Genomic DNA, 24,862 nt, shown 5'->3' on the forward strand with positions numbered 1-24,862 from the left:
AGGCTGCGGTGGCCAGGAGCGACCACTGCACTCCAGTCTGGGCGACAGAGTGAGACTCCGACTCAAAAAAAAAAAAGTCTATGAATTTATGAAAATAAATACCACCTCATTATTCCCTGACACATAAGATACACACTACAAAGCAGTAGGGAACTATATGTGATATGTTAAGAGATTGGGACTACTTAATGCTATGAGGTCTTGTCTATAATTACTTGATATTTATTCAAGTTTGAAAATCAACCTCTATCATTTGTTTTCCCAATTGCTTTCTGGAAGATGCATAGTGGTGAATAACTTAGGGAGTGGGTGGCTGCTATTAATAATTCCCCTCACTGCTTCCTTTGTTCTTGAATGATTAAGCACAGGTAATAGACAGGAATCCAGAAAAATTAAAAACAGATTTCATATTTTGTAAGAATAAGAGAATGTTATTGTTCTATTGTTCTAGGAAAAAAATATGGCTGGAGAAAAAAATCCTAGGACAGCCGTAGGGGCTAGATAGGAAGGGAAAGTCATCAGACCTTATTGAGATCAAGCTTGGAACTCCCAAGCGGTCTCATTTAGCTGAAAATAAAAATGTTAAATCTTTTCAGTCTCTAGAAGGTTTGGTATCTGGACCAGTGCTGGTCAGCCACACAGTGCTGGTCAGAATGCTTCTGTGTCCTGGGGCCTTGCACTTGCTGTTTGCTCCATGCCGAGAATGCCTGGAGGACCCTGACAAAAGAGCCAGCTGTATCTGCATGAAGTGAGGTGCTGCTTTACCACTCCCAAAGGCCCTAAGTCTAGGTCTAGATGTTCAGACTTGGCAAGTAAAGTTGAAGAGGATGAAATGAGGACCAAAGGCAACAAAGGGTTGCAAGATACAAAAGAAAACTCCTCATAAATGACTTTGGGAGAAAGAGAAAATCATCATCAGGAAGTTCTGGCTCAAAGGAGTTTATGTCTATAGTGCCAACTGACTTTGAGACAGATGAAAGTGTCCTGATGAGGAGGCAGAAGCAGATCAACTATGGGAAGAACACGATTGCCTATGATCGTTATATTAAAGAAGTCCCCAGACACCTTCGACAACCTGGTATCCCAAGACCCCCAACAAATTTAAGTATAGTCGACGGTCACAGGACCAGTAATCAAACTCTGGAAGGTGGTTCTTCATTCTTGGGATCCTCCAACTTAAGAAGGATGTCATTTGAAGGAAATATACCCTGTAGACCTGGAATCCGCAGAAAGCAGCTTTGAGTTCCAGATGAGCCCTCAGGATGACTTTGATGTATACTCGGGCACAACCCCCAAAGTCAGACATATGGACTGCCAAGTGGAGGACGGGTTTGATTTGGAAAATTGTTTAATGGAACCCTTGAAAGACTTCTCAGCCATGAGCTAACTGTGCCACCTGGCGGCCACTGAGAGAAACAGCTTCTCCGTTGGCTAGGCGGAAGGCTGGCCAGGTGCCAAGCATGTGTTGTGCATTGGTACTGGTGGTTTCTTGTTAATATTCTATTATTTCATGATGAATTACTATTTTTGTCCGTTTTCTTGAGAACATTCATTTTATGTATAGTGAGTGCACCGTGCATGTTATAAATTCTATATGAGCTTAATTCAAGGATGACGGAACTTAAAGCAATCTTGCAGCAAACTTAATTGCTTAATCCCTATCCTCCTCCAAGTTAACCTGACAAGTTAGAGTACACAAGTGTACTCTAACTGGTTTCCCACGAGTATTTTAGACAGTAAGTTGCCACTTGTTAGATGGGTTGTTTGGGATTGAATATATATTCATGGTACCACTCTACAGTCAGCTTTCTTTACAGGTGTCTGACAAGGTATTCTCAAAGTCAGACACCTTCAGTGTCTTCAGGGAAGCTTGATTTTTGGCCTTTTATGTGGATCTGTCATGCAGAGCTTTGAAGAGTCAAATATGTTAAATTGATCTGTGAATCGGCTTTATGTCAATTTAATTTGGTACTTGAACATAGCACTAGATAGGATCTTTATCTGTAATACTTCAAGAGTTAAGGCAGCAGAAGGAGTTTGAAAATTTAACAGTCAGTTAATGTGCCATGTGAAATTTCTGTAAATGATAATGTGTACAGAATAATGTATACAGATTTTTTTATTCGAATAGTCAATTATAAACTCCTTGCTAAGACTGTTATGTTTCTATTGCTTTTATATGGGATAATGCAAAAATAAAGGAAATAACCCTCAAAAAAATGACTCAAGTATTGACAGGTGAATTATGATGTCTGACACTGTCAATGGATCAGGAAACAATAAATAACAGTGAACACACGTGCACATATACACATGTGAATGTATGTACACAGAAAAAATAAGGCAAATGTGGTAAAATATTAATAACTAATGAATCTATGTAAATGGTATAAGACTACATTGTACTCAGCTGCAATTTTTCTGGGGTTGAAAATTTTCAGAAAAAAAAGTAAGGCTGAAAGAGAGGATGGAGGAATAAAAAATAAATAAATAATGGACAAAAATAATCTGTTAAGTATCTATTGACCCCATTATGTCCTGTTGTATTCTTTTATTTTTAAGAGTGAAATATGCTGGGGCTGGTTTTTTTTAACTTTAAAAGGCATCAGAAAAGCAAGACTAGAAGGAAAAAATCAGTATATGGAGGATTTCAGTAACTTACAATCCCATGTTGCTACTCTATTTTGACCTTTACTTATAGGATTGCTTAATTTTTTTCTTAGGTAAGGTTATGCTAAAAGGGGGAAAGAAGTGGTGGTGAGAAGTCATTTTACATCTAGTTTATGTTATTGAAGCAAACAATTTCAAACCAAGAAGTAAGCTTTGTGGGATTTTCATTTTTGCTCTGGCTTTAGCTAATAATGAAAAAAAGAATGCAGTTACCACTCACAAATATAAATAACTACAGGCTTTTCTTATTCCCCTGCAATGAGAGGGACACAACAGCTGCTATAAAAATCACTCTCCACCCTCCCATGTGTCGTGTGAGTATAACAGACTTACCCATGAGAAGAACAAAACATAGAGTAGGTTATAGCAAAGTAGTTGGTGTTGTCTCAGAATTCCTTTTCCACTTAGTGTAGGTTATTTTACCTAATTAAAAATAAAATAAATATGCTACCTGCATTTCTAACATAATTGTCCTGCTTAGTTAAAAATCTTAAAACTGGAATAGGCGTGATAGAACCATGTGCCCCCAACTGACTAACAATGTTCCTGCAGTCCTTCCAGACTTCATCCAGCAGGAATACCATAAGAAACAACAAATTCACCTTCAATTAATTGGAGGTTTTAAAACATTCATACATATTAGTTGTCTTTAACACTCGAACTTCATAAAAATGCATAAATTTTCATAGCCTCTCTTCCTTTTCTCTACTTTTAGCTAAGGGAATTTATTTTAATTTGCTTAATTTTTAAGATATCCTTAACAAAGTCATGCCAAGGTGTAAGTTCAGAAAATGAACACATTACCTAAAATTAGTACCAAAGAATAACAGTTATTAAAGATCTTAGTGCAGTACAAAGGAGAAGATCAAATAAAGTAGTTAAGACTTTCACATATAACTCAAAACTGCAAACACTCAACCCAGAATGGTCCTCAGCCCACTCTGCCTATGACTTCAGCTGATCTCTCCTGTTTAGGGGCCAGTCTCTAGGCAAGCAATTCTAGTCACAACTTTACAGTCTGAAAGACTGGAAGATCCTTATTTGAACATAAAGAGTCCCATTACAAACACCACTACCATCCTCACCATTTTCTAAGCATGCACAGAGCTCAATGGTTCAAATTATTTTAATTATTCATCCCTGACCTGTTCGATGAAAAATCTGAAGAAACTACAACAAAAACACATGCCATAAAATAGTAATAAATTCTTTAAAATTCTAGAAACAAAATAAAGTAGAAATAAAAAGCAAAGGACCATTAAAAATAAAGCTACAACTAGAAAACAATGATTAGAGAAAAAGAATATATAGGCCATCATAACCTGCATAATTGCTATATAATTTCCATATTTAGTTCTAAGCCTCTGTGGTAAGCAGAATAATGGTCTCCCAAAGACATCCACATCCAAATTTCCAGAATCTGTGGATAAGTTACGAAGAAAAGGAAATTAGAATTGCAGATGGAATTGAGGCTGTAATAAACTGATTTTAAGATAGGGAGATTATCCTGGATTATCTGGATAGGACCAATGTTACCAAAGTGTCCTTAAAAAAGGAGGAAGAAGGATTATGGAGAACCAGAGAGTCAGCAGTATGAATAAGACTTAAGGACTCTCCCCAATATTGTAGGAAGAAGGGGGTCATCAGTCAAGGAAGTAGATAGTCTCTGGATGCTGGAAAGGGAAACAGATTCTCCTCTAGAGTCTCCAGAAAAGAACACAGTCTTCCTGACACCGTAATTTAGTTTACTGAGATTTGTATTGCACTTCAACTGAAGTATAGGATAAAAACATAAGTTGTTTTAAGACACCAAATTTGTGATAATTTGTTATAACAGCAACAGAAAGCTACTACAGCCTCCTGGCCCTCAAGATGAAAAGACAGCACATTAGTGATCACTGTCATTAACAGAAGTGAGGAAGCACAACAATGTGCCAGGAAAGGCAAAATATTTTCTACATAAAGTTCTAAAAGAAATTTCTGATGCAGTACTTTATATAGGTGGCACCGAGTAATAGTGAAATAAGATTCCCAATAATATTCTATTCTACTAAATAAGAGATTTCATACAGTTGTTTCTTATAGCATCCTTTGATAAAATATAAGAACATCTTAAGATACAATTAAGTAAAGTCAATCTTTGAATGGGTAAAATAATACAAACTAAGTATTTTCTTTTTTTGGCAGGAATAACTTGATTTCAAAGGATTAGAACTTAGAATAGCATAAAAACTATGGACGAAAAAAGGGTGGTACCTCATATAATAAAGTTCATTTAAAATTTAAAACTACTAATACATAGATACATGAATAAATCTCAAAAACAATGGAGAGTAAAAAAGGATATTGCAGAATATGTAAATTTCAGTACTCTCTATATAAAAAGAGATACATGTTATTTTACCTTTCATATGTATATATACACATAATAAGTGAAAATATTAAAATATATGGGAAGGATATACTATTTTATGGTAATCGTTGTTATGATAATTTTCTTTGGGGAGAAAGAACTTTGAGAGGGGAACAAAGGTAGCTTTAACTATGTTGTAATGTTTATTTTCTTAGTGAAAAAAGATTTGAAGTAAACAACAAAATGTGAGTATTTGAGCAGTGAGCATATGGATATGTTACATAATTCTCTACAATTTGTTTTACAAATTATTATTAGTTATCATTATTATTATTTTTGAGTTGGAGTCTTACATCATGGCCCAAGCTGGAGTGCAGTGGCACGCTTATGACCACTCCAGTGTCGACCTGCTGGGCTCCAGTGATCCTTCTGCCTCAGCCTTCCAAGTAGCCAGAACTATCTATAGGCGCATGTTATCACACCCAGTTCGTTTTGTTTTTTTTTTAATTGTAGAGACGAGGTTTTGCCAAATTGCCCAGGCTAGTCTCGAACATGCGGGCTCAGGCAATCCACTCGCCTCGGCCTCCCAAAGTGCTGGAATTACAGGCTGAACCACCGAGCCCGGCCTATTATTATTTTTTTAAAGGACTGCTTATCCTTTAAACAATCTTTCATAAACACCATTTCTTTACTTAGACTTTTCATGAGAGCTGGAAACAGAAAAGTTGGAGATTCTATTTTCTGATAAAGGCCTAGACTTCATAAAAGTAGAATCATACAACATTTATTAATTTATCAGATTCATCTAGATTACTGAATACAGCAGGTTTGTTTCTTTTCATTGTTATATATCTATGCATTTATTAAATGAATCTATTGTATGAAAATTGCAAAATGGACATTTGGGCTATTGCTAGATTTGGCTAAGAATGCTGTGGTGAACATTCTTTTAATGTCTTTTTGTACACATATGTGTTACATACCTTTTGGTAAATAGCAAGGAAAGAAATTGTGGAATTATAGCAAGGAAAGTGGCACATGAATTTATACATCCACTAGCAGTGTTTGAGAGTTCCAGATGCTCCATGTTGTGACTATCTGACATTGTTTTGTTAAATTCTGGCCATTCTTGTAGGTATGTGGTGTTATTTCCTAGTAGCTTTATTTCTTGATGATTGACAATATGTTTATTGATCATTTGGATATCCACCCTTGTGAGTACCCAATTCAAGTCTTTTTTCATTTTTTTGTTACATGGTCTTTTTTTCGTACTGATTAATAAAACTCTTAATATGATTTGGATATAAGCACTCTGCCAGATATGTTATTGTGAAAATCTTTTCAAACTCTGTAGTCTTTTTCTATTTCTTAATGGTACCTTAATGAACATTTTTAACCTGTAATGTAGTCCGATTAGCAATCTTTCCTTTTTTGGTTGGTGCTTTTTATATTTTTTGTGTTTAAGAAATATTTTCCTACCTCAAGGTCATAAAGATACTCTTCTATGTTTTCTTTAACAAGCTTTGTTTTTTCATATTTTAAAATTTTTTATTATTATTTTATTATTATTATTATTATTATTTTGAGTCAGGATCTCACTCTGTCACCCAGGGGGAGTACAGTGGAGCAACCATAGCTCACTGGACTCAAGTGATCCTTTTGCCTGAGCCTCCTGACTAACTGGGACTACAAGCACGCGCCATTATGCCTGGCTACTTTTTTTTATTTTTGTAGAGATAAGGTTTTGCTATGTGCCTGGGCTGGTCTCACACTCCTGGGCTCAATCAGTTCTCCCACTTCGGCCTCCCCAAGTGTTGAGATTACAGGTGTGAGCTGCCGTGATCAGCCTTACTTTTCACATTTATATTTATATTTTACCCAGAAGTTTTAAAATCTGATAGGAGGTAGGGCCAAGATCAAATTTGTTTTTTCTACATGGCATCAAATTGACCCAGCACCATGTATTGAAAAGACCATCCTTTCCCCCACTGAAGAGGTAAAGCACTTAATGTAAATTAGGTTATGTGGGTCTGTTTCTGTACTTTCTACATTGTTTCATGTGTCTATTTAACTTCTCTTACACCAGCTCTAAACTATTTTAATTACTATAGCTTTATTAAGTATTACTATGCGGAGGTGTAAAATTTTGTTTTTCTTCAAGATTGTCTATTCTTAGTTCTTTGCATTCCTTATACATTTTAGAATTAGTTTGTCAATTCCCAAAAAAATCCTCCTGAGATTTTTGACTGAGATTATATTTACTATGCAAATCAACTTAGGGAGAACCAACAACTAAGGAATGTTGAGTCTTCTGATCCATAAATGTGGTATATTTCTCTATTCACTAGGGTCTTTTTCATTTTCTCTGTAAAGATTTGGCATCCTTTTTTTTTTTTTTTTTTTAAGTCAGAGTCTCACTCTGTCGCTAAAGTGCAGTGGCAAACTCACAGGTCACTGCAGTCTTGACCTCATGGACTCAGGCAATCCTCCCCTCTCAGCCTCCTGATTAGCTGGGACTACAGGCACATGCCACTACACCCAGCTAATTTTTTTTTTTTGTAGCGATGAGGTTTTGCTGTGTTGCTAAGGCTAGTCTCAAACTCTTGGCCTCAAACAATCCTCTTGCTTTGGCCTCCCACAGTGCTAGGACTACAGGTATAAGCCACTATGTCCAGCATTGCACATCTTTCATTTGATGTGTTATGAGGTATTTTTATGTTTTTTGATGTTACTGCAAATTGAATTTTTCAAATTTCATTTTCTCATCATTGGCATATAGAAATACAACTTATTTTTGACTTTATATTTAAGTAAAACAGGTATCCTTTTTACACACATAGATATCATAAATGCTAAAGCTTGATGCATTTTTCCACAAGCTGATGTCAGTCATACAGCTGATTTTTGTATACTGACTTCATTTCCAGCAATCTTGTGATATTCACATATTAATTTTGTATTTTATACTTTGGATTTCTAACATCCACAATTGTGTCACCTGCAAATAAGGACAGTTTTATTTCTTATCTTCCAATACAAAGACTTTTATTTTTCTTACCTGATTGCACTGGCCAGGGCTTACGTCCAACAGTGAATAATGGTGGTGGTAGCCACATCCTTATCTTACCCCTGAACTCAACAGAAAAGTCTTTCAATATTTCACCATTCATTTTGACAGCTACAGTAAATTTTTTGTCCCTTTATCAGATTAAAGGGACTGACCTATTCCTACCTTGCTGAGAGGGCTTTTGTAGTTGCTGTGTTTTTAGAGAATGTTTGTATCTATCTGTCTTTATGAAGAAGATAACTTATAGTTTCTCTTTCTTATAATATCCTTGTTGGCTATAAGACAAGTTAGAAAGTGCTCTCACTTTTTTATATTCTCCGGAAGAATTTCTTTAAGATAATTGTTATTTCTTCCTTAAATGTTTTAAAGAATTCACCAGTAAAGCCATATATGGGCCTGGAGTAGGAAAGCTTTAATTATAGATTAAATGTCTTCTTTATATCTATGAGACTAATCAGATTTTATATTTCTTCTGGTATTAGTTTTACTTTGGGGGTGGGAATCTTGATTTTTTTAAAAATAAGCATGATTGAGATATATCTGACATACCACATAATTCACCATTTAAGGTATATAATACAACAACTTTTAGTACATATACAATCAATACTAAAATACCTTCATCACCCCAATAAGAAACCTCATATCCATCAGCAGTCATTTCTCACCTGCCCCCCCCACTTTTAACACCTGACAACCTCTAATCTACTTTCTATTTCTAAGGTTATGCCTATTCCAGACACTTCAAATGAATGGAATCATACAATATGGTGTCGTTTTGTTACTGTCTTCTTTCATTTAGTATACTGTTTTCAAGGTTCATCTATGTTGTAGCACCTGTCAGTACTTAACTCTTTTTTAAATTTTTTTTCAGTGAGGGTCTTATTACTCCACTGACCAGGCTGGAGTGCAGTGGCATGATCATGGCTCAACCTTGACCTCCTGGGCTCAGGCATTCCTTTCACTTCAGCCTCCAAGTAGCTGGGACTACAGGTACACACCCCCACACCTGGCTAATTTTTTTAAACTTTTTTTTATTATAGAGATATGGGGTACAAGTCAGGATTAAGTACATAAATAATGTATGTGCAGGTGAAGTTTGGACCTCCAACTGGTCCTCACTTCCCCAGGTTTAGGACTAGGTACCCTTTGTGTTGTTACGAGCCACTTCTCTTTTCCTCCCTCCCTTCGCAGTGTCCTGCGGCTGCCGATCCCTTTCTTGTGTTGCTGTGATTAATGTTCAGGTCCCATTTATGAGTGATAATTTTATTTTATTTTATTTTTTGTAGAAACAAGGTCTTACTATGTTGCCTAGGCTGGTCTCTAACTCCTGCGCTCAAGCAATCCTCCTGCCTTGGTCTCCTAATGTGCTGGGATTATAGGCATGAGCCACTGAGCCCAGCCCTCAATTCCTTTTTATTGCTAAATAATATTTCATTGTATGGATATACGACACTTCAACTATTCATTAGTCAATGGCCATTTGGACTGTTTCCACTTTTTAGCTATTATGAATGATACCACTATAAACATTCACAAGTGTTTTGTGGACATATATTTTCCTTTCTCTTGGATAGATATCTAGAAGTAGAATTGTGAGGTCATATGGGAACTCTGTGTTTGACATTTTGAGGAATTGCCAGACTGTTTATATAAAGTGGCTGCACCATGTTACATTCCCACCAGTAATATGAGGATTACTATTTCTCTATATCCTCACCAATACTTGTTACTATCTATCTTTTTTACTACAGCTATTTTAATGGATGTGAAATGATATCTCACTATGGTTTTAATTTCCATTCTCCTGATGATTATGATGTTGAACATCTTTTCTTGATCTCACTGGCCATCTTTATATCTTCATTGGAAAAACATCTATTTGGATCCTTTGCCCATTTTTAAATTGGGTCGTCTTTTAATTATCAAGTTTAGTATTGGTTTTTGGTAAGTCATGTTACTCTAGGAATTTGTCCATTTCACATGAAATTTTAAGTATATTGGCAAAAAGTTGTTAGGAATACTCTCATCACTTTTTAATGGCTACAGAATCCAAAGTGATATTGCCTTTTTCAGTTGTTTCTCATACTGGTAAACTATGTCCACTTTTTTCTTGATCTGTTATTCTTGGTTGTTATTTTTTTTAATGCACATTTCAAATAATGGAAGATTTTCCAGTGAAAATATAATAATTTCTAGCTTAGAAATCCACTGTGGTTAGAGAACATACTCTGTATGACTTCATTCCTTGCTTTATGCTTTATGACCTAACTGTGGTCAGTTTTGGAAACTGTTCCATGTACACTTGAAAACAGCAAATATCCTACACATCCTTATTGAGTGTAATGTTGCCATGAGCTTTTAATACCAGTTAAGCTGACATTTGTGTGTGTGTGAGAGACAAGTAAAGGGCTTAACTTTGTTTCTTGACTGACTAAAGGGTTATTCTAACCCTGCAAAGTTAAGCTCTTCAAGAAACTGTTGTGAGGAACTTTCCAAATATAATATGCTGCCACCTTAAACACTATGGGATAAAAGTCAAGCAGAAAACCATGTTTATTTGTTTCCTTTTGAAGAGGAGGCTAATTTCATGTTAAGAATGCAAGCATACATATTAACCTTACTGAGACTAGTAAAAGAGATTGGACTGGGTCAATTTTTATTCTCTGGAGTTACAGAATCCAACTGGTTTTTAAACTAGTTTTCTAGAAGGAATATACGTTCTTCAGAAACTTTCTTATATAAAATCAATAATATTTAAACACCAGATGAAATTTTAAATTAGTTGAACACTTCACTATATATGAAGAAAGCACTTCATTAGGAAAATGTCAATCCTTGTATCATGCAGGTCTTGGGGACTAAATATTTTACTTAAAAAAAAATTAAGGTCCTATAAACTTCTTTGGTTTTCACCATAAATCTTTGTTCCCTTTCCAGTCTGTTTCCTACAATACAGGAGCCTATCACTTCTCATAGACAGGAGTAATGATGACAAAGAAGTTAGAAAGGTAACAAAAAGGGGACAATGCTTTAGAAATAAAGTAAAAATCAATTTCAGTTGGCAGAATGGGCACTGATGTACAAAGTCCAAGTTCTGGTCTCTATATTGAGTTGCTACATGGTAGATTATTCTGTGGAGTCTAGTATTGTGTTACCATTTGGAAAAAAACAAAAACAAAAACACACCACCAACAGAAAGGGAACACCCATGGGATAAGTAAGGAATAACCACTGACCAAAAACTGTTAACTTCATGTTGTTATCCCATTAAAAATCCTAACCAAATGAATAAACCCAGAAAGGTATCTGTGCTTTGTTTCTGTGATAGATCACTGAGTAAAATGTTCTTACTCAGAAGTGGGCCTTGAACATATATCCTAACACTACAAGAAGGGACTGGCAGTAGCAGGACACCGCTGGGGGTGGGGCACATAACATCCCCAAGGGTACTTGATCTTAAACCAGACAAAGTGAGGACCAATGGGAAGCCCAAACTTTGCTTGTATGTAGACTACTTATGTACTTACGTGCTGAATCACATTTTTTCAATCCAGTATAGTCAGAACAGTTGCTTAATTATAAGCTGTTTAAGTCTTTTTAAGTTTTCTTTATTATATATTTATTTATGTTAAAGATGTGAGGTACAATTCAGGATTAGGTATACAAGTAGTCATCGTACATCGTCCCTTTGGTCCCCACTTCACCTCCTTTTTTTCTATTCTATTATTTTCCTATCATCTAATTCTTTTTCAAGAGGGAAACTGAACACAGTCAATTTTGCTTATTTTTAAACAGGTATTTTCCATTTTAAAAAATTCTAAAAAAAAAAAAGCAAGTCAAAATATTTAGAGGTTAGAATTAGTTAGTATTTTATTGGATTTTGCTACAGTAATCAGCATATGCAAAGCCATTTGATAAATGTTAATTTCCTTCGGGACAAAATCTCAGAGCTCTCTGTGTCAATGAAGTCTACTGAAGTCTCCACTACTGTCTCCTTATCATTTTACTAATACAAAATAAGATATTTCCATTTTTACAAACACTTAAAACACTTGCTGAAATGAGCTAGGCACGGTGCATGCCTCTCTAGTCCCAGCTACTCAGGAAGCTGAGGATCCTGAGGCTCTCTCTTGAGCCGAGGGGTTGAAGTCCAGCTTGAGTCACACAGTGAGATGCCATCCCTTAAATAACGAGCACTTGTTGAACTAGAGTATGAGCCCTTAAAAATACGAACAGTGTAATGTACTCCATCTAATGCTCATTTATAGTAACCACTGAATAACTGTCACCTTAAAGACAATAATAATTCTAGTACCCAAGGGCAGTTACTGCAAGCAAGGTCTAAAGAACAGATTCACATTCTTATCTAAAATAACATCAGGTTTTCTTACCCAGTATAGCAAGCCAGCAAACCTCAGGCTACCATTAAAAAAGTGGTAAAATAAGCCGGGCTTGGTGGCTCAGCCTGTAATCCTGCACCTTTGGGAGGCTGAGATGAGTGGATTGCCTGAGCCCGCGGGTTCGAGACCCGCCTGGGCAGCGAGACCTCATCTCTACAATAAATCAAAAAAAATCAGCCGGGCTTGGTAGCGCATGCCTGTAATTCCGCCTACTCGGAAGGCTGAGGCCGAAGGATCGCCGGAGCCCAGCAGGCGAGGCTGCGGTGGCCGGGAGCGGCCACTGCACTCCAGTCTGGGCGACAGAGTGAGACTCCAACTCAAAAAAAAAAAAAAGTGGTAAGACCAATAAAACCAACTAATATTGGCACTCTGCAAGAAATGGATATGTGATGAGATGGACTACCTAAAGGATTAAAGGGTCCGATAACTGTATTGCAAATGGTGCTAGATGGAAGGGTAAGAAATAAACATACCTGAGAAGAATTTTCTCTTTCTGTTTCTCTTTCTCCAAGGTAGGAGCTTGGTCACTATAATTATTGTACTTAAAATGTATATATACAGGGTATTTGCTTTGCAACAGATGCCTTACATTTAATGTCATAGCAATTCTGGAACAAGCAATGGAAGTTAAAGGGAGACAACCAACCAAAAACTGTTCTCTTGGATCTTTCTAGATTATAGTTTTTATAGTACATGACATGGGAGGAGTATGAAGGAAACTGACCTCAATAAATAATTATAAATACTAATAGTGAAACACTAGCAGTAAGTTTTCTGTATAACAATTTTTTATTAGTCAATTAAGTTAACTGCAACTATTTAAATGACATATCACCATTCTTCATCACATTTATATGAACTTGCTTGCTTGGCCTGGCTGCCTAGAAAATTCTTTTGTAATGAAGTTCAGTAACCTCATCAGGTTATGTCTTAGTTTTAATCAATGTGTGTTAGCTACTTAAAAGCACACACCAACTGTCTGTTAGGGAATGGCTTTCAGTTAATGAACACAGGAAGCCAGAGGAAATTTCCTTTTACTTAAATGATTACTACAAGTTCTACTGTAGAACTGAATAAATCACTTCCTTTATTTTTTTTGCCCATTCCTACATGCTACTTTTTAAAGTATCTTAAAGTTTTCATTGAATTATCTGAAGAAAAAAAAAAACCTGATTTAAGATAGAAGATGTATTAATAAGTATTGGATCATATGACATACCAGTTCCTAAAAGATCCTTTTAGAGTAAAAAATATATATATATATTACAAAAAATATTAAGAGACTGGTACAATTTTTAGTCATGTTCAACTTTAAGGCATATTTGTTGATTCCTTGCTATGAAAAAATGATGTTACCACTTCTATTTATACTCCTCTGACTTGTTAGCTATTTTTATATTATCAAAATTTACAATCTATTCTGAAAGCATAATTTCCCACTAAGGTATATTAGCTCTATAATGAAATGAATTTAATTTTTATCATATTTTTATCATGTTTTTTAAATGTATGAATTATTTATTTTGATTCATCTCTTGATTAGGTAGATTTTTATCATGATGCAACTTTGTTGAAAAAGATTTTATGAGTATTAATGTTTGTTTAGTTTTTCCATGCTAGATCATATCCATGTATTAATATTTATGTGTAAAGTATTTGGCTGCTTAAGAAATCCTGGGTTGGGCCAGGCTTGGTGACTCAGCCTGTAATCCCGCACTTTGGGAGGCTGAGGTGAGTGGATTGTCTGAGCCTGTGGGTTCGAGACCCGCCTGGACAACTTGGTGAGACCTCATCTCTACAATAAATCAAAAATTAGCCAGGTGTGGTAGCGCACGCCTTTAGTTCCAGCTACTTGGAAGGCTGAGGTGGAAGGATCACCGGAGTCCAGCAGGTTGAGGCTGCGGTGGCCGGGAGTGGCCACTGCCCTCCAGTCTAGGTGACATAGTGAGACTCAAATTCAAAAAAAAAAAAAAGAAATCCTGGGTTAACCTCAAGACATGGCAGACATTCCTCTATTGTTTTCCAACATTGTTTCTTACTAAGGAGAAAGCTTAGATAAGCCCAAGTTCTGTCCCTTCATCCCACCATCTAGATGCCCACCAAATTCTTTCTTCATCCTTTAGGTTCTGTAACTTCACCAAGATATGTTCTGATATCAGTTGTTCTGCATCAATTATTCCGGGGCCACAAGGTAGTCATTTGTTATTCGAGGTTTTAACTATTTTAGAAAAAAATTTCTCCTATCATAGCTCATAGCTCTAAATATTATTTGTTTCATTTGTTATTTTGCTCATGAACAGAGGTCAGTAACCAAGAGCAGGCAAAATGCAGCCCACCGCCTGTCTTGGTAAATAAAGTTTTACTGGAACACAGTCACATATAGTATGCATGGCTGCTCCTGCACCAGGAGAGGCAGAACTGAATGGTTGTGATAAACAACGTAGCTGCAAAGTCTAAAATATTTACTATCAAGTCCTTTACAGCAAGTTTGCTGACCCCATGCACATGTTAGCTCTCCGGTCTTCCCTTATCATCTTCTCTATAATGTCTATAACTTTATATAATTTCTTCAGTTTATATAATTTCCTCAAGCCTTTCAGCCATGTCCCTGATTTACTCCTTTTTTGGTTATTTCTAATGTGGTTTTCATTTCTCTAGTGCTTTTTTTTCCTTGAACACGTCTTTCCTGAGGTTTGCCCACTGGTTATTCATCTCCTCCTAACTGCCCCGTTATTTCTTCTTAACACTTATGTTGGAGGGGTTCTTAACATTATTGTTATGGACCCAGCACAGTGGCTCAAATCTGTAATCCCAGTACTTTGAAAGGCCAAGATGGGAGGACTGCTTGAGCCCAGGAGTTCACGACCAGCCAGGACAACATAGTGAGAACTCATCTCCACAAACAAAAACAAAAAGGAAAAGAAAAACTAGCAGGGCATGGTGCTGCATGCCTGTAGTCCCAGTTACTTAGGAGGTTGAAGCAGGAGGATCACTTGAGTCTGGGAGTTGGAGGATGCCATGGGCTGTGATTGTGTCACTGCACCCCAGCCTGGGCAATAGAGACCCCAATACAAAAATAAAAAATTATTGTTACTGTTTCTGTGTAACAGATCATGTCCAAAATTTCTCTGAGTCTAGGAAAAACTAAATGTCAAAGCGCTACAATACAGACTCACAGGTTAGACCTTTAAAGTAACAACACTTTTAGAGAAAGCTGTATACCGCATGGGATTCCAAGAAGGGGTTCGGCATTCTTCTGTATGTGGTCTAGATTTCACGGTACTTATTTGGCATGTTATGCTTCACTGCTTGTATTTTGGGGCTTATCATGCACCTTGTTTCACTTATGATGGACTTCTTTCTTCTTGTCTTCTTTTAGGGAGTTTCAAAGGAGAGAGGAAGAGTAAAAGTTCCTTTACTCTGCTACTTCCCCACACATATTTGCAGTCTCTTCCCCCACACATTATATTTTAAGATGAGCTAATCTTTAAAGCAATAAATTATAGGCTTGATAGGTTTTATTACATCAGGGAATGAAAGATTAAAAAAAGAAAAAACCAGCACCAGTAGTGTGAAAGAACTACTCAAAAGAAGCCTGTGCCAGGAACACTTGTTTGAAGATCCATTCAAGCAACCGTGCCAAATCAGTTGTATCACATGGATTAAAAGCAGTTGCAGAATGCTGTAGTACAAAAGACTTCCACAGCATGCTTACAATTAAGTTTACCTAATTACTAGTTTACCAAGCTTCGCCTGACCATCACTCAAGTCCCTTGTTGTACTCTTCCCTTTGATTTGGTTCTCATTTGTTGACATGTGTGTAACTGCCTTTCCTCTTCCATCCTCTGCCAGTTGGGTTCAAATACCTCCCCTAATTTCAGGTGGTTAGGTTTAGAATTCTTTGGGTTTTTGTATTACAGTATCATGCTGCTAGTCACAATACACATTGTAACTAGGAAGCTAAATTATGGGTTTTTTTATTTATTTATTTATTTATTTTTTGAGTTGGAGTCTCACTCTGTTTCCAGGCTGGAGTGCAGTGGCACGCTCACAGTCACCACAGCCTCAACCTGCTGGGCTCAGGTGATCCTTCTGCCTCAGCCTTCCAAATAGCTGGAATGACAGGCACGCGCTACCATGCCTGGCTCATTTTTTGATCTATTGTAGAGACGAGGTCTCACTAAGTTGCCCAGGCTGGTCTCAAACCCCTGGACTCATGCAATCCTCTCACTTTGGCCTCCCAAAGTACTGGGATTACAGTCGTGAGCCACCATACCCGGCCTTAAATTATGCTTTTAAACTATCTATGTATAGACCAGAAGGGCATACACTAAATAGATCTGAAAGTTATTTTTTCTGTATGTTGTCTATACTGACTACAATAATCATGTGCTATTTCACAATCAGAATTATAAAAATCACAAAAATATGCTATCCATAATGCAGATGTCAAGAGAGATGATAATCACATTAACAGGTGCTCTTATACTTCTTTCCCAAGTTTTGCCTTTTTTCATCATCTTCTATAATTAAAAGTTTGCGTTTCTGCAGTCTTCAGAGACGTTTACAGCTCTAAACCTTACATCACATTGCTGGTTGATGTCTTGGCTCATAAAAAGCCACTCTGTCTCTAATTGTTAATTTCTAAGTTGGTTGGTCAGTTACTACTCATTAGCAGTCCACAGTTAGCTACATCATTTGAATTTGGGTTCCAGTAGGTGCTACTGGCTAGAAGCTATCTCATTTCAGCTTCCTATAGTGACTCTGGACAGACTTTTGCTATGAGTCATCCTCATGGCATACATAAAAACTCCAGAATGTTGGGCTAGGACACTGGACTAGGAACTAGATTATGTCCCAAATGCTGGCAGTAGTGAGCTCTCATGCTATTTAATGTTTAGTGTAGCAAAAGACAGTGATGAAAGTCATCCAGGAGTCAGATGTGACCATTACAGCACATCTTGCATCTCCAAGCTATAAGACGATTAACTTGTCAAGCTGCATATTTGGAGTTTACTCAGGGCTTGGATGCCCTCCTCCACTAATCTCCCACAGGACACCAATAAACAGACAACATAAAACCTAAGCATTTGATAAAACATTCCATACAGCAGTAAAGGGAAGAATGCTTAGTTCCTCTTTATATTGCTTTGTAACCATTTGCTTCTGTAATGATAGAAAGATATATATTATCAGAAAACAGTCCCTCATTCCCAATGCTATTTTAAAGAATATCTCAATAATGAATACTAAAGATTACTCATTAAAGCCCAACCCTGAAGTGCCTTTGCTCCTCTGTATCATGTATCCAACCACTAAATATCTTTCTAGAATTCTGTTTTCTCTGGTCATTGGAAAAGAGGTTCTTGTTCTTCCTTTTGTTCTGTCTCTTGCTCTGCCCACTGTCTCCACCTCATATTGATAATGAAGTGTAAGAAACCTTGAAATTACAAATTAAAAGCATTTTACTTTGTGCTAAGAAAAGCACTGTAAGCATCTGAAATGAATAAATAATAGTTTCCTAAAATATGTTCTATATAGACAATTGCTTCCAAGTGTATCTAGTACATAAATGACAAAGAACACAGGCTTGGCTGAATAAAATTTATTTTTCAATCGGAAAGGAAGAAAGACACAAGGAGATGTTTTTGGTCCTATCTGTGATAAAGGAAAAGACAGCATTTAGAATTCTATATGTGCCAAAATGGGACTGAAAAAGTCAGTAGGGTCTTTTGTTAAGTTCTTTAAAAAAAAAAAAAATTGGTGTTATCTTGAGAAATTATTTGTCTTTTTTTTTTTTTTTTTTGAGTTGGAATCTCACTCTGTCACCCAGACTGGAATGCAGTGGCCGCTCCCGGCCACCGCAGCCTCAACCTGCTGGGCTCCAGCGATCCTTCCGCCTCAGCCTTCCGAGTAGCTGGAACTACAGGCACACGCTACCACGCCCAGCTAATTTTTTTTTATTTATTGTAGAGATGAGGTCTTGCCAAGTTGCCCAAGCGGGTCTCGAACCCGCAGGCACAGGCAATCCATTCACCTCAGCCTCCCAAGGCGCAGGATTGCATGCTGAGCCACCGAGCCCGGCTAAATTATGTCTTTAAAGATAAGTTAATATAAAATTTATTTTTCAAAGTTTCAAAATATTATTACTTGATCTCTGAATATAGAGATAGAAGGAAATAATTAAATGATAAGCTCAAAGACCATTCACACATTGTAATTAATAGTGAGCCTTTCAATCAAACTAAATTGAGTGAGAGAGTACTTTCCTCCTGCTCTGGAATTCTAATATGTTAATTGAAAGAAAAGCAAAGAGGGATTGGGTGGCTGTCTGGTTAAGAAAAGAAAATCCAATTGTAGGAATAATCTTAAGGGGTCCTAATAGTCTTACAAAGCAAATCTCATTATCCGAATTAATAGAGGACTAAGTCTATTGGTTACACTGGCTCTCTTTTGACCAAATTAACTACAACAGGCACGAGAAAAGGTTTATCTCATAAAAATGCCAAAGCAGCAGCAAAAAGCACATGAACACATCAACAGTACATCAACAAATTTATTTTGGCTCATTGGGTCTAGAATGCAAGATTTCTATAATATCAATAAACTTCTGAAACAATAACCACCACAACAAAACTGAAAAAGTAATGTGGACTTAAATTTTATCATCAATTATTTTACAGCCTATCTTTCCTACATGATAAATTATGCATTTTCATTTTGAGAAATTGGAAATAAAAGATCTAAGTTTAAACTATGTTGGTTCAAAGTGTGATCCCGAGGGTAAACTAAAAAATTATATACTGAATAGCTGTTTCTTTTTTTTTTTTCTGAGTTGGAGTCTCACTCTGTTGCCCAGGTTGTAGTACAGTGGTACTCTCACAACCACCATAGGCCTCGACCTGCTGAGCTCAGGAGATCCTTCCACCTAAGCCTTCCAAGTAGCTGGAACTACAGGTGTGCACCATCACGCCCGGCTAATTTTTTGATTTATTATAAAGATGAGTTCTCACCAAGTTGCCAAGGCTGGTCTCGAACTCAGACAATCCTCTCACCTCGACCTCCAAAAAGTGCTGGGATTATAGGCGTGAGCCACTGCGCCAGACAAATAGCTGTTTCTAAAATCTTGTGGTGAACAGCTCTGGAGTTTCATATAGGATGTAACTATAAAAGTTATCCAGTCTTTTCAACATTCTCCTTCGCCATATCCATATCCAGGTCTATCCTCCTTTTTCCACTAACTCTCTCCCTACTCAGCATAAGTCTTATTTTAATTATGTTCTCTAGCATCTTGGCTTCCTTGACCTCCTAGCCCCACTTTGCCAATCCTTACTTTCTGGTAAATCCTGTTCATCAACACCTGCTGTGGGATGAAGCAAGGCCTATGGCAAAAAGGCAATATAATTGTTTTAACTGATTCAACTACAAAATCATGTTATTCAACCTTGGCTAAGTAATGAAATTTACTCACTAATTGTTTTCACACATTTCTGGTGGACTGCCAGACTTTTTTCCCTACTGGAAAAAAAAAATTCCTGTTCAGAATTGTTTCCTGCCTCTCCGTAGACAACCCCACTTCCTACTTTGCTGAGGCCAGTAAAATAGGAAATTCCTTTCTGAAATTCACTCCTACAATTTCTCTCTTCTTCAACACAAAGTTTCCCAATTTTCTTTTTTTCTCTTCTTTTATTCTATCCCAGGGAAAAAGTATCCCTGCTCCTTTACAAGGCTAACCCCAAAACTTCTTCAGTTAGCCTTCTTCTCTCCCACATGTTTAAGATCTCCAGTTCCAATGGCTCTTTTCTTCAATCTTAAGCATGTTCAGTTCTGTATTATACCCTCTCACATACACAACCACACCTTCACTAATCCTTTTACTGTCATTTGCTCATTTCTTGCACTATTATGCCTTTTTGGAAATAACTGATACTGCTAACTCCTCCCTCCTGAAATTCTTTTCTTTGAATTCTATGACACTTGAGGAATTCTTTAATTTATTTCTTACCCTGTGTCTATGACCACATCTCTGTCTCCTTTATTGACTCTTGCTCTTCTAGTTATCCCTAAAATACTTATCAGGGCTTACTCCTTGCCCTTGTCTTTTCATACTCCATTCTGTTGGGAGAGCTCAACCTTTCTTAGAATGTCTTTATTGTGTCAATGAAAATAATGTTTTGAGTCTGTTCTGTACGGATTTTCAGATTCAAATTTCCAACTGCTTATTAGATAGCTACACCAAATATAACTCTAGTTCCTTGAACTTAAATATGTTTCAAAACATGCTCCACTCCTGTGTTTTCTATTTTGATTAATTATAACTCCAACCTTTTGGTCAATCCCTCAGGCTTTAAGCCTTGTAGCCATCTTAGAGTCCTCACTTTCTACTCCCAGCCAATTCCATACCCTGTCTGCTATTACTCTTGCAGTTTCTTTTATTCCTTCTTTTTTTTCTCTCAACATTGGCATAATTCAATGTTTAAAAGTACAGGTGTTAAAGTCACAAATGAATTTAAATTCCAGCTTTCCCATTTGTTAGTTCTGTGATTTTGAGCAAGTTCCTTAGACTGCCTCAAGTCTTAGTTTCTATATCTATAAATCCAGGAGTTGTGATGTGTCAAAAGGGCTAATGTATATAAAGTACTGAGCACAGTGCCTAGCACTCAAAAACATTTTGTTATTATTACTACTACTGCAATAGCTTCCAGTCTTTTGTCCTTCTAATATATTCATCAGAATGCACCAGTTGTCCTCCTCAAGAAAGACTGGATGATACTGTCCTCTCTTCAAAAGCACTTTTGCTCCTCATCGCTTAAAGAATAAAGACAAAGCTTATGATTTTCAAGGCTTTCCAGAAAAAAAAATCAATCCCAGCTCTCCCTCAAGGCACTGAAAGGACACTTCCTTTTACAACACAACCTTAAAACTGTGTTACTAGAGTATTATTTCTTTCATCTAACAGTTCCTTATCCTATGAATATAAAGAATTCTTCAGAAAATGTAATAATTATAAGATATCTCTTAGGATTCTACAGTCATTATACTTTCTCTTGAAGTTAGTGTTTCAGATGCCCATGATCGTTCCCACCTCAAACTTCTACAGTAGACTTGCCTAATTTCAGGGCAAACATTACTTGAATTCTTTCTCATTTGGCTGGTAATGAGCTCTGCATCAGAAGCCAAAGACAAGAGAAACTAGCTGAATTTCCAAGATAGCAGGTGGAAGAAAAGGCAAGCCAACTGCTGAATATAATGACAACAGAAACCTAATATCCATTAGTGGTAATAATGTGACACTGTAAAAAGTGACTATTCTTTAAATTCAAGTTATCCTTCTCTTAAGTGTTCCTAACAGAAATAATCTATGTACCATCAAGTAAAATTAAATAAGCTTGTCAATAGATTGCTATAAATTTTCCTCTTTCATGCTGCTTATTGACTAGATTGCATTGAAGTGACTGTTTCTATTTGGAAAAGTAATTAGATGTTTAAGTAAGTAGACAGAATCTGGACAGAAGTCAATGATTCTCTTTTTAAACTTTTTCTATTTCCTGAAAACGATTTACAAATATATATGAACAGAATATCCTATTTTATGAATACATGTTCCTGGCTGAGAAAAGATTCTCAGTGCCCTATCTTCTGTTGGCCACCCTTAGAACATTCAGTCAATATTTAAGTAAAAAAAAAACCAACAACAGGTCTGTTTTCTGAGCAAAGCTTATGTGTATAGAAGGGGGTAGGAGAGAAGAGGGAGAAGGTTGTATATACATGGTGAGAGGAGTTAAATGGAGGTAGAACAATTGAAGTATTAAGGAACAATTTAGAATTGAGTTACTTGGGAGCTAAACATTGAACTCTGATTATACATGATGAATAGCCTCTTTTCTAATAAAAATGACAAATTAAAAAAAGAACTTAAGTAAATTTCATTAGGCTTTTGTAGTTTAGACCCCATTAAAAGTTACTTCCACAGAGAAGCACCTTAGCAGTTTGTTTTTGTTTTTTGTTTTTAAGATTTCAAAAGTGCATTTGGCAAAATGGCAAGTCATTAAAATGTTGTCAATAACCTTAGGTAATATACTCTTCTCACTTAAGTTTTAGTTCAGCTGATTATCCTAAATTACTGTAAATTACTATAAAAGCGTCTTCTTTTCCCCTTCACCCTACTGATACATCACCTTGTAAGGATATTTGTGGCCAGTCAGGCTTTTAAGCTCGCCTAGACTGCCATATAATAAATGAAAGTGCTACGCCTGAGTGTGTAAAGCAATACAATAATTATTGTTTCTCAGTGACTTAAGAAACCATATAAACTATCACAGCAAATGTCACTCTTTGGACTGTGTTATCCACGCTGTAAAAAAAGCACAACTTAGGTAAATCGAGGTAATGCTATGAAAACTTATCTCTACATTGTGTTTTACACTATGTTGATGACTAGAAGTTCTATGCAGCCAAGAGACTGCATGATCGACTGACTGTACAGTGGTAATAAACACCATATGCATATTACAAGTTGGCCACTTAATTTCAGATAAAAACAAAGTAAGGTCACTTGAAATTTACTAGTTTTGTAATGTATTACAGCTATAGAGGAGCTAAATAAGGAGCCTCTCCAACCTTATTTTGTTAATTCTGCTAACCTTACTCCTTATGTCACAGCCCAATGTCTTCTTACAGTTCCATGAATTGGCTGACCTTGCTCTGGCCTTCCAGCATTGCACAATTTTTTTTCTCTGCCTGAACTATTCCTTCCATAGATTTTTGGTGCCTTCTATCATCCAGGCTTCACTAAACAATCCTTCCTCAGAAGGGTCCTCTCTTTCCATTCAATCTAAAGTAGCTCAACAGTCATTCTGAACACAGTACTCTGCTTTATTTTATTCTTGGCACTTCTCACTGTGATTCTTTCTTATTTATTTGTTTATTGTTTCCACCCTCTTCCCTCCTGCCTACAGCACCATTAGAACGCAAGGCCGATGACTGATTTCATACATTCCTGTCACCAAGTGCCCAGCACATAAGAGACACATTTATTCAAGTAATTACTCCATATTTAAGTGAATGAATGAATTAAAGGCCTCCACATAGCTGCCTTTAAAGCCTTTCATGGCCTATTCCTTACCTATCTCTTTGGCTTCATCATATACCAGTCTTCTCTCTTTCTGTACTCAGCCACATTGGTTTTTTACAATTTCCTAAATTCTTAATTCTCCTCTATGGACACAAGGTCTTTCCCATTCTGCTTGGCTAAAGAAAGACCCCAGCTCACTCTTTATTTGGCTAATGCCTATTCACTTTTGCAGATCTCATTCAATCACCACCTCCTTAATAATTAGAATAGGTCAAATCTTCTTAAAGTTCTTCATGTCCTTCTAAGTATTCATCAAATTAAAATTATATATTTAATTGTGAGTTTATTAGTATCTGCTTCTCTGCTTAAAAATAGCTCCATGAAAGCAAGAACCATGTCACCTTTACAATGCCTTGCACATAACAGACTCTCAATAAATATTTCTTAGATGGAAAAGTGTCTGGGGAATGATTAGCAAATTCTATAGCACAAATGAACTGGTTTATTCAACAAATAAAAAGCAAGGGAAAACACTGTAAGCAGGGAATTTGGCTCTCACTGATACCCTGTCAAAATGAAAGTTCTCTTTTTCAGTCAGAAATATACCAAATAACACATGCACACAATTATAATGCAACTTTTTTTCCACTTTTGTTGGGAATCACATAAAATATAATTGAAACTCTTCTGTTTGTAGTACTACAATGACTACAACTGTGTAAATTAGTTAGTTTTTCTGCATTCAAACTGTAAATAAAAATAATTTTCAATCAAACATGCTAGGGAAAAGGCTGAATTAGCTTCACTCTCTATAGAAAACTATATCAGAAACTCTTTGCCACATAAAGAAGTAATCAAAGAGTCTGAAGACAAAAAAATATAGGAACAAAAAATATTATAGAGGTATATCAGGTAGTTAATAAAAATGTTTGTTATTCTTCTGAATTTTGTGGTGTTTGCGGTATTGTTGGCTTTAAGAATGTGTCATTGTTGGAGCTCTTTTTTCATTCTAAATAAATATTTACTTACATTTCACACATACACCAAAGAAGGAACCTATAGATAAAGATCACATCATGTTTGGTCCTTGTTTGGATTTTAGCTAACTGTAAAACACATGAAATATTGTTAATATTTTGAGATTTGATGATGGTATTGTGGCTATCCTTACATGCCAGAGAAATAAATTGAAGTATTTATGGAAAGACAATATAATAAATGATTTGCATAAAACAATCTATTATTTGTAGGGATAAAAATGAAGTAAGATTGGCCATGTGTTGATAACTGATGAC

General features: G+C 36.3%; 1 protein-coding gene and 1 pseudogene across 1 annotated transcript in view; one reads left to right on the forward strand and one right to left on the reverse strand.

The window, feature by feature from the left end:
* LOC103253818 overlaps positions 1–1,387 on the forward strand; it is a 2,135-nt pseudogene extending 748 nt beyond the window's left edge.
* MCU (mitochondrial calcium uniporter) overlaps positions 1–24,862 on the reverse strand; it is a 212,173-nt gene that overhangs the window by 71,625 nt on the left and 115,686 nt on the right. The gene's annotated exons all lie outside the window — the stretch shown is intronic.

This window comes from Carlito syrichta, unplaced genomic scaffold (assembly GCF_000164805.1).
Source record: "Carlito syrichta isolate Samal-C Ts95f unplaced genomic scaffold, Tarsius_syrichta-2.0.1 Scaffold254036, whole genome shotgun sequence".
Classification (NCBI taxonomy): domain Eukaryota; kingdom Metazoa; phylum Chordata; class Mammalia; order Primates; family Tarsiidae; genus Carlito; species Carlito syrichta.